This window comes from Danio rerio, chromosome 15 (genome assembly GCF_049306965.1).
Source record: "Danio rerio strain Tuebingen ecotype United States chromosome 15, GRCz12tu, whole genome shotgun sequence".
Classification (NCBI taxonomy): Eukaryota; Metazoa; Chordata; class Actinopteri; order Cypriniformes; family Danionidae; genus Danio; species Danio rerio.
The window spans coordinates 45696421-45707500 of record NC_133190.1 but is presented as its reverse complement, the minus strand read 5'-3'; the positions used below and the strand labels follow the sequence as shown (position 1 = coordinate 45707500).

The following is an 11080-nucleotide window of genomic DNA, read 5'->3' as shown; positions in this document are numbered from 1 at the left end:
TGGTCAGGCTGGAAAATGACCAGCCAAATCCAGCTAAAACCAGCTCGACCAGCCTGGTTTAAGCTGGATATAGCTGGTTTTGGCTGGACTCCCAGCTTGGCTAGGCTGGTCAAGCTGGTTTTAGCTGGTCACCTCCCATCTTACCGCCAACTTATTCAGCATATGTTTTACGCAGTGGATGCTGCAATCTATCACTGGGAAACATCCATACACGCTCATTAAAAAACACATACAGTATGGACAACTTAGCTAACCCAATTAACCTATAGTACCCGGAGGAAACCAATGCCTACACGGGGAGAGCATGCAAACTCCATAGAGAAATGCCAACTGACCCAGCCGAGGCTCAAACCAGCGACCTTCTTGCTGTGAGGCGATCGTGCTACCCACTGCGCCACCGTGGTGGTCCTTTACATTTTACTTTACAAAATAAGGTTTTACACAAAAAAGTATAAAATTATTACAAAAAAAGAACAATAGTTTTATAAAATGTATAAAATTAGACAAAAAATGTGCCTCTTATTATTTTAAATAAAGGGATGAGCTGGCTATTTCGAGAAATGTATAGGAGGGGCAACAGCACCTGTAATGGAAAGGAAGGGAATCCCGCGGTTTTTATATTCATTTGTGTTTTCATGCCTAAATAAAATAAAAGCACAGAACAGACTCGCATTTAAGAGCAGGGGGCGTCCCCTGGTGGTTCGCCGGTATGAGTTGCGTATAGGAAGGATCGGCTCTTTAATGTTTATTGTCACCCTTCATAAATAACGGGAGATATACGGAAAATACCTTTACAGGATGATAGTGGGATAAAACTGTAAAATACAGGAGAATCTAGGGCTGTGCATTTAATCGAAAGTCTGACCTCGATTTCGATTTTGGCTTCTAACGATTATGAAAAACCATTAATCGAGATAAACGATTATTGCATCATATACCGCTCCCTTTCCAGTTGTACACATTTGTTGCTCTCATTCATATAACGTCATAATTAAAATCTGAATGGAGCAAAAATAGCTTGATTCTTCATTACAAAGGGGTATCATTTACTATTTGACTTTGAGTTCAAATTAGAGCAACAACATATTTATGTCACTCAATCTTCATGCAACCCCTCATTAAAGCTATTACCCAAACATAACACACAATCATAAACTCGGGCAATTGAGAACTGACTGACACTGTTGTTATGGCAACAGTTCATTCACGGAAACATTCGCACTTGAAGTGTCGACAAACCATCTGTGTAGGTCGAAAGGAGGAAGAAACTGACAGGAATAAACGAGAACAGAACCGGAGTGTGCTGTAAACTAAACTGTACATGCTCCATCGATAAGAATGTGGTAAAGCATATAAAAATGAATGGGCTTATTAATGCAAAAGCAGAATTATGACGCAAGTTTGCCGCTTATTGACATAAATACCTGCCACAGCTCAATCTCATGACCTCTTCCTCTCCCACCCTAAAGTCCAGCAGAACACGTCCAGCACAAAAGCGCCTCTGTGTGCCATTGCTAATCATAATTTGATTTCTTATTAAAGTAGTGTGCGAGGTTCTCGCTCTCTCTGGAAGGAAGGAATGGGGAAATAAACAACCACGAATCTGAAGAGTCTCTTAAAGGGGACATAAGCAAGCATTTGCATGTATATTAATAACTTTGTATTGCCAACGTGTGATCGCCTTGTAATAAAATGTTCCTAAAGTGTCTACAAAGAGCTTTGTTTTTGCTCTGGAAATTAAAAATGACGCAATGTTTACATCATGTGAAATCGACAGCCTTTTTGAGTGAAACGTGTTATTTAATCATCCATGTTTGAATCCAAATACATGCTGATTATTTTTGTAAAACAATTGTAGATTTATAATCCTATTTCTGCTTCATTTCAAAGTTTATTCACCTTCAGAATATTCATAAAAATAATCCATGAATTCGGTCAGCAGATTCGACTGGTATCATTCGATTTAATGGGCGTTATCAGTGGTTATGAGCTGATAGATATGGGCCAGTAGCACCATTCTGTGCCTACTGGTATAGGCTCAGTAGGCTGTTATCATCAATCCACATGGTTAATCAGCTATAGATCACATACGACTGCGGTCGGAAGTTAACAAGAATTATTTATGTTATTTATTAAATGTCTCAGGGGAGGCAGTGGTGCAATAGGTAATGCTGTCGCCTCACAGCAAGAAGGTCGCTGGTTCGAACCTCGGCTCAGTTGGCGTTTCGGTGTGGAGTTTGCATGTTCTCCCTGCCTTCGCATGGGTTTCCTCCGGGTGCTCAGGTTTCCCCCACAGTCCAAAGACATGCGGTACAGGTGAATTGGCTAGGCTAAATTGTCCGTAGTGTATGAGTGTGTGTGTGAATGTGTGTGTGGGTTGTGGCTGGAAGGGCATCCGCTGTGTTAAAACTTGCGGGATAAGTTGGCGGTTCATTCTGCTTCGGCGACCCCGGATAATTAAAGGGACTAAGCCGACAAGAAAATGAATGAATGAATGAAATGTCTCATTAATTGTATTTTATTAACGTCGACCCCAACCCTAAAGCCAACCGTCATAGTAATGTAAAATGTGGAGATTTGGAGTCTTCTCTATTTGTATAGCTGATTAACAACGAGAATTATTAATATTATTTATTAAAATTCCCATTATTTGTATTTTTATTAACGTCTACCCCAACCCTAAACCCAACCTTCACAATAATGTAAAAACAGATCTGGATCTGGAGTCTTCTCTCTTTGTATAGCTGATTAACCATGTGGATGGATGATAACAGCCTACTGAGTCTACCAGTAGACACAGAAGGCCCCTACTGGCCCATATCAATAAGATGATAACCACTGATAACGGCCATTCAATCGACTGATAACATTCGAAGTGGGTGATTCTGTCTTTTAAAAGACGAAATCAGTTTATATGGACAGATTTGCATATATAGTGATGATATATTGATATTTGATCAGCAAACAATGCATTAATAATGCATTTAAAATTGGTTATGGAAGCTCAAGCAAGCTTTGCATATTATAGGTTTGTTCTTGGTTTTCCATAGGGGAGAGCGTAAAATTTTTCATAAAAACCTAATTTTAAAAAATTATGTTTTTAGAAGAAATATATTTGATGTGGTTAAAAACTCACAGGATTGGTCTATCAAAATCAGGTATTATTTTATGTTAATGTAGAAAAACTCCAATATGATTTCACTTTAAACAAAAGTTGCACATTTTTAGTCTTGACCCCGTCAGCAGGGACGAAAGTAACACACGGGTAGGTCAAAAATATCAACAATATTTGCTATTTACTGGCTTAATCTTGTTTATTTTAAAAATATCTAGCTATGATCTTATTAAAGTTCACTGCAAACATATTTTATCCTTTATTTTTGATAAAAAAAAATAATAAATTAACTGCATTGTCATTTTAAATTTCAGCTCCATCAAATGTTTCAAAAGTAAATCAACAATGCAAAAAGTTAACAAAAAAAATAAGTGCTCTACAATTATTGGAAATATGCATTATTTTTTTTAAAGGTCTGAATCCAAATACTGCAAACTCTAATGTAGAAGTGAATAATAAGGTTTGTCTATTAGCAGTGGGACATAAAAACTTAATTTCATCCCTGCAAAAAGCTCATGCCATTTAATCCTGATTTACTTTAAACTGAAAAACTCAGAGATTGCAAACTCAAGGAAGTGTTATTGCACTAAATAACCTATAGATTGATAATCAGTGTGACACATCAAAAGAGAAACTCAACTTGTAATAATAAAAAACAATTTACATTTACACTTAAAAACGGAAATCAGGCTTAACCGCAGGACACGCTCCTGAAATTACATGATAATTGGCAGCTCCCTCAAGGGTTGCATGCTATAGCCTGGACATCAAATGTTGTCATTCAAGAAAAATCGCTTTGTTACTTTCGTCCTCCGCTCTCCCCTACATTTAACAAGTACTGTCGAAAAATGATTCTCTTCAGAACACTTGGATAAAGATTCCTATTTCTTTTTTTCCAATTTTTTCAAAGGTTTTGATAAAAGTTTTGATGAACAGACTTTCAAAGGATGGACATAAAGCTGATAAATTTACCTAATTAAAAATATCTTTATTAATTGTGATCTAATAATACTTATTTTTAAATATAATACGGTTTAGCAAACGTAAACAATTGTACATCAGAAAAAAAGTGCTTAAACCATTGGTGACTCCATCCATTTCAGTTTCAACAAAACGTAAAATGAATAATTTATCTCATCGTTATAGATTTAGATATCAAAACTGCATCACTAAAATAGTTTGGGATTGTTTCAAATGTCTTTCATATAAGCTAACAGCTGTGAAATTCTCTGGGAAAGGTTCCTCATCCTCCATATTCCTCCACAAAACTAATAGATGGAAACTCAAGCGCCTTCAGTTTCAACAAAACGCAACATACTGTATTAATTATCTCATGGTTATGGGTTTAAATAACAAAACAATTTCAATAAAACAGTTTGGGGTTGTTTTAAACGTCTATTAATAAGCAAACAGCACTGGAAGCTTCTGAAAAGATTCCTCATCCTCAATATTCCTCCTCAAATTGAATAAATAGAAATACCAGCACCTTCAGTTTCAACAAAATGCAAGATTTTAATTATTTATCTCATTGTTAGAGGTTTAGATATTAAAACTACATCACTAAAATAGTTTGGGATTGTTTTAAGTGTCTTTCATAGAAGCTAACAGCTCTGAAATCTCTGAGAAAGGTTCCTCATCCTCCATATTCCTCCACAAAACTAATAGACAGAAATTCAAGGGCCTTCAGTTTCAACAAAACGCAACATACTGTATTAATTATCTCATGGTTTTGGGTTTAAATATCAAAACAATTTCAATAAAAAAGTTTGGGGTTGTTTTAAAGGTCTATTAATAGAAGCTAACAGCTCTGGAAGCCTCTGAGAAAAGTTCCTCATCCTCCATATTCCTCCACAAAACTGATAGATGGAAACTCAAGCGCCTTCAGTTTCAGCAAAACGCAACATACTGTATTAATTATCTCATGGTTATGGGTTTAGATATCAAAACTATATCACTAAAATATTTTGGGATTGTTTTAAAGGTCTATTAATAGAAGCTAACAGCTCTGGAAGTCTCTGAGAAAAGTTCCTCATCCTCCATATTCCTCCACAAATTGAATGAATAGAAATCCCAGAACCTTCAGTTTCAACAAAACGCAAGATTTTATTTATTTATCTCATTGTTATATGTGTAGATAACAAAACTACATCACTTAAACAGTTTGGGATAGTTTTAAACGTCTTTCATGTAGGCTAGTTTACAGCAAGCTAACAGATCTGGAAGCCCCTGGGAAAGGTTCTTAATCCGTCTTATTCCTTTCCAAAGTACATACACAGAAATTACAGCGCTTTCAACAAAACGTAAGGTTTTACAAATAATTCATCTCATCGTTATTAGTTTACATCAAACTCTATCACTAAAATAGTATTTCTCTTGTAACTTGATTAACATTAAGCTAACAGCTCTGAAAGTCTCTGAAAAAGGCTCCTCATCCTGCAAATTCCTCCACAAAATGAATGAATGGATGGATGGATAGTCATTTAATAATAATTAACTCCTTTTAAAGTCACCGAATGAACCGCAAACTTACCTTAATTCGTCCCCAGAGACAGGAACTGGAAGTCTAACACACCTGTTCACCTGTGGAGTCCGGCGGAGTATGCACTGTAAACACTGCTCGCGGCGCGGTGGTTTGTATGCGCGTGGGTGTGGAGCGCGCGCTGTGATTGGACTCTTCGCGGTGGCGCGTGCACGGGTCCGGTGCGTGATGTCACGGTAGCCGTAGCTCGGGGTCACTGCCGGTCGGTCGGTGGGTCGGTTTGTCGTGTGCAGGCTTGTCACACCATATAGCTTGTTTTCAGTCTTCCACTCGAGCGCGCGCACAAAGCCGTCTTTAGCCTACGCATTACCAAAACCTGTTAAACTTGCATTATTGCATTTTTAGCATTTTCTTCAACCGTTTTTGCCGTTGTGTCTTAAACAAGCTGTCTATCAGATTTCCTGTTGATCAGCAGCCCTACACAGAATCTGTGCGCCAGAAATACACAGATTTATTATTAGTGAACCTGCTTATTTACTTTTGTAAAGGTGAATATATATTATTTTATATTAAGTTCTGTAATAATATTAAGTAATATGCAAATGTTTAAATAATTTATTTACAATACAGTTTGTAAAGTAATTTTTCTGTATTTTAGTAGATTAGAATTGTTTGAGAAACCTTCTGGTGTCTAGTTGACAAGTGAATCTAATTGGATTTGCATTGTAAACCATACATAAAAGTTAAAAAGTTTTTTTTTTTCATGTGGTAGCCTAAGTTTTTAGTCTAAATCATACTGCATAAATCCACTTTTTTCTGTCCAAAATGCTGCAAATAAAGAAGTATTGAAGAAAAAAATAAACATCTGCAGATTGTCCCTGAGCCTGCCTATCAGACATAAGAGACGTTGTAGTGAATGCAGTCAGATGTGAAAGAACAAAACAAGTTTACCAACTCTGCATACTTACCGTAACCGGTAAATTTGGTAACAAATGTAGGTAGATAGTTCAAAGGAAATTAAACCACAAACATCTACTTAAACTCCACCTATTGTACTGTACTATTTAAAGCTATAGATAATTAACATGTGAATGTATTTTCTCTTCCTTAAAATTATAATAAAAGATTATTTATTTTACCTTAGGGTAATGGTTAAAGGAGGTGGTCACGGTGGTGCAGTGGGAAGCACAATCGCCTCCTATAGTTCGAGCCCCAGCTGGGTCAGTTGGCTTTTCTGTGTGGAAATGTTCTCCCCCTGTTGGTGTGGGTTTCCTCCCGGTGCTCTGGTTTCCCCCACAGTCCAATAACATGCTCTATAGGTGAACTGAATAAACTAAATTGGCCGTAGTGTGTGTGTGTGTGTGTGTGAATGCATGCAAGAGTGTACAGATGTTTCCCACTGTTGGGTTGCAGCTGGAAGGGCATCCACTGTGTAAAACCTATGATGGACAAGTTGGCGGTTCATTCCGCTGTGGTGACCCCTGATTAATAAAGAGACTAAGCCGAAAAGAAAATGAATGAATGAATAATAGTTAAAGTGACAGTCCACGCAAAAATGAAAATAGGTGACAAGATCACTCAAATTTTTCAAACCATCCAAGATGTAATGACCTTTTATTCTGAAGAACATTAATTTTCCTTCAGCTTAGTCCCTTTATTCATCAGGGGTCGCCACAGCGGAATAAACCACCAACTTATCCAGCAGATGCCCTTCCAGATGCAACCTAGTACTGGGAAACATGCATACACTCATTCATAAACATACTCTACAACCAATTTAGTTTATTCAATTCATCTATAGCATATGTGTTTGGACTGTGGGGGAAACCGGAGCACCCAACGCGGGGAGAACATGCAAACGCCACACAGAAATGTCAACTGACTCAGCCATGACTTGAACCAGCGACCTTCTTGAGCCACCAGAAGAATATTAATAAAATGTTTTTTTTTTTTAACTTCCACTACCAAAAAGAATTAGGAGTGAATGAGCAGCTCCCTTTGGAGTATGCATAAAACCTTACTTGACAGTACTCCAATATACTGAGGTTTTATGCAGCAAAACAATCAGTCTGTGCAAGAACTCGACTATAATTATGACAGAATTAACTTTTTTTCTCCTTGAAAGGAGCTGTATGTACGTTTTTGACTCTTCTAAGGCCTAAAATACTATAATATGTTTGCAGATATTTAGGAAACATGCTAAGTGAACATTATTGTTTATCTGAAAAACAATGCTGAAGTCAGATATTCTGCTTTGAAAATGCGAGTTATGTGCCAAACAGCTGTCTGTTTTTTGGTTCGCCCAATGACAGTTTAGCCAATTGTATTTCAGCAACCCAGGTTGCCTTGATGTAAAACAGGGTTTTTCATTCATTTAGTTAGGAAGGCTCCGTACGCATCCGCAACTGAAATGCGACCTCCGGTCGACAGTACAAGCCTTTAAAATGAGACGCAAATTCAGAGTTCCAACTAGATTATAAATTAGCAAAAATATAATAATTCCAAATATTTAAATTAGGTAAACAGTTTACAACTTGTCCTAACAACACGATACGTGACGAGATTTGCAGTAATAAGGAATTTGGCTTTTTGCACCAGACAAACACGACAGAAATAAACCCATTCAGAAGCACAGAACAGTGCACTCACTGCACTCCAACAAAATTCTAAGGTTTATAATCTAATTAAAACATATTAAATCTCTTTAACAATATTAAATGTAGATGCTGAATCACCAATATTCGTTCGTTTGCACTGAGTCAGGTCTAAAGTTCATGTTCAAACGTTTTTTTTTATATTTAAGATCTGAGGGGAACTATCGGCTGCTGCTTACAGTAGTATGGCAATAAATGTCCTGTTAAATGGCATTCAAACTCACATTATTAGCATTTAACACTGAATAAGCACATAAGGGACAACGTGGAGGCGCAATAGGTAGTGCTGTCACCTAACAGCAAGAAGGTCGCTGGTTCAAGCCTTGGCTGGGTCAGTTAGCATTTCTGTGTGAAGTTTGCATGTTCTCCCCGTATTTGCGTGGGTGTCCTCTGGGTGCTCTAGTTTCCCCAAGGTCAAAGACATGCGGTACAGGTAAATTGGGAAAGCTAAGTGTATGTCTGTAGTGTACGTGTGTGAATAAGTGTGTATGGATGTTTCCCAGTGATGGGTTGCAGCTGGAAGGGCATCCGCTGTGTAAAACATGTGCTGGATAAGTTGGCGGTTCATTCTGCTGTTGCTTTTATTTAGAACATGATTTAAATCAATCTTAAATCAACCTTTAGGCTCGACAGTCAGGCACACTGCTGTTGGTGTCCCCAATCTGGCAACCTCATCTTGCAGGTTGGTGTTTTGAACCAGGAGTGCAATACCTAGTTCAACCACTGGGTGTCAAACTTACATGCTGCACCTCTTATGATGAGTAAGCTTTTTCGGAAAAACAAAGGAATCTTACAAGCTTTAAAATCAAGCTACAACTTACCCATTTCACCAAAACAGACATCTACACTTAGCTAGCTGACAAATGATGAATTTATTTATAAGATCTGGGGCCTCATGTATCAATGCTGCGTACGCACAAAAACTTTGCGCAAGGTTTCACGCTCACGTTTGGATTTACTAACAATGAAATGAATGTGAGAATGTGCGTAGAGAGAAGAATGAGTTCATCAGACGCTGGATTCGAACCGAGTTCATGACCGAACGTGTCAAAACATATTGCCATGCGCTTTACGAGCTACGCAACTTACACTGATGTTTGCCGCGCACTTTAGTTTTGTTGCCTCACAACAATCTCTCAACTAGCTCATTCCAACGGGGTGTGCTAATTTTACACCTATAAATCAGACCATTTCTTTTTTAGTTCGCTTACAGTGCGATGTTCAGTCCCCACTGTGTTAACCGCGTCAGCTAAACTCTCTCACTCAATTTTTTTTCTTTTGTCATTAATTCCCGAGGACATACTTGCAAATAACACAGTTTTTTTCGTTCTGCCTCCGAAAGGAGCACCTCCAATTCACATTCTGTTTAAAGTTTCTCTTCTTGCTTGCTCTTGCCGTTGCTTTTTCGTTTGGGTTTGCCAAAGTGTAGTCATTAGCATATTCATGGGGGGGAGGAAGCAGGGAGGGGTTTTGCGCTCGTGCACGTGCGCTCAGTTTCACGTTCATTTGGATGTACAAAGAGAATATGCGTGGGATTCCACAGTGTTTCACACATATACATTTTTTACTGCGTACGCACATTTACAGCTTTGTGCGTACGCAATGCTTTAATATGAATTCAACGCAAGTCTTTGTACATGATGTCCCTGCTCTCTATATGAACTGTACTTTTCTTTTAGCAGCATGGACACCACACAACAGCAACAGACACGGATTTGGATGAATTCTACACATAGACATGAATAAAAACCACACACAGACTGGGAATGTTTAAAATAAATAAACTATATTCAATAAGGTCTGCTTGAGCTCTAACAGCTACATTATTATTTTTTTCTTCTTGGGACACATTACACATCATGCCATGTTCTTCAAAACAAATCCTCCGCATTATTATAGTTGATCTTTTTCTGCTACTTTCAGAAAAATAAAATGAACAAAAACAGAACAAAAACACACAAACATACAAATCTTAAATATTACTTACTATTAGAATTATTACAGCATCTGAGATATATATATATATATATATATATATATATATATATATATATATATATATATATATATATATATATATATATATATATATATATATATATATATATATATGGTCCCACTTTATATTAAGTGGCCTTAACTAATATGTACTTACACAGTAATTTATATTTTGTTACAATGTACTTATTGTGTAAATACATGTATTTACTGTGTACTTTTCCTTGATTAAATACATGTATGTAGTTACATCTGTAATTAACTTTTGTAATTACATTCGTAAATACACTGTTGACCATCCCTTACACCTTAACCCACCCTTAAACCTACCCACACCACCAAACCTGTCCATAACCCAACCTCTATCCCAACTCAAGTGCACCACAAGTGTTCACAAATACATTATAAACACAGTAAGTACATTGTATTTATTTGTTTATGTAAGTACATAGTAGTTAAGGACACTTAATATATATATGTATATATATGTATATATATATATATATATATATATATATATATATATATATATATATATATATATATATATATATATATATATATATATATATGTATATATATATAGTGCTCAGCATAAATAAGTACACCCCGTTTCGAAAAAATCTTGTTATTATCCATTTCTCAGTGAATATAGGCAATGTATTTTGGTGCAATTGAACAAAACAGATTTATTAAACAGATATATTTAATAAAATAATATTTTAGTCACCAAACATTTTTAGAAATAGAAAGATAATACATTTAAATTCATGTAAAAAAAAAAAAAATTATAAACCGAAAAATTTCAACAAAATTGTATATATTTTGTTTTGT

The 11080-nt window shown here is 36.5% G+C and overlaps 1 protein-coding gene across 2 annotated transcripts in view; it reads right to left on the bottom strand.

Annotated features, from left to right (window-relative positions):
• Positions 1–5922, bottom strand: part of acsl3a (acyl-CoA synthetase long chain family member 3a) — an 85756-nt gene extending 79834 nt beyond the window's left edge. For both annotated transcript variants that reach the window (XR_012390550.1, XM_005159236.6), the window contains exon 1: positions 5646–5922. The gene's annotated coding sequence lies outside the window, so the exon portion shown is untranslated. The remainder of the gene's footprint in view (positions 1–5645) is intronic.
• Positions 5923–11080: the final 5158 nt, after the last annotated feature.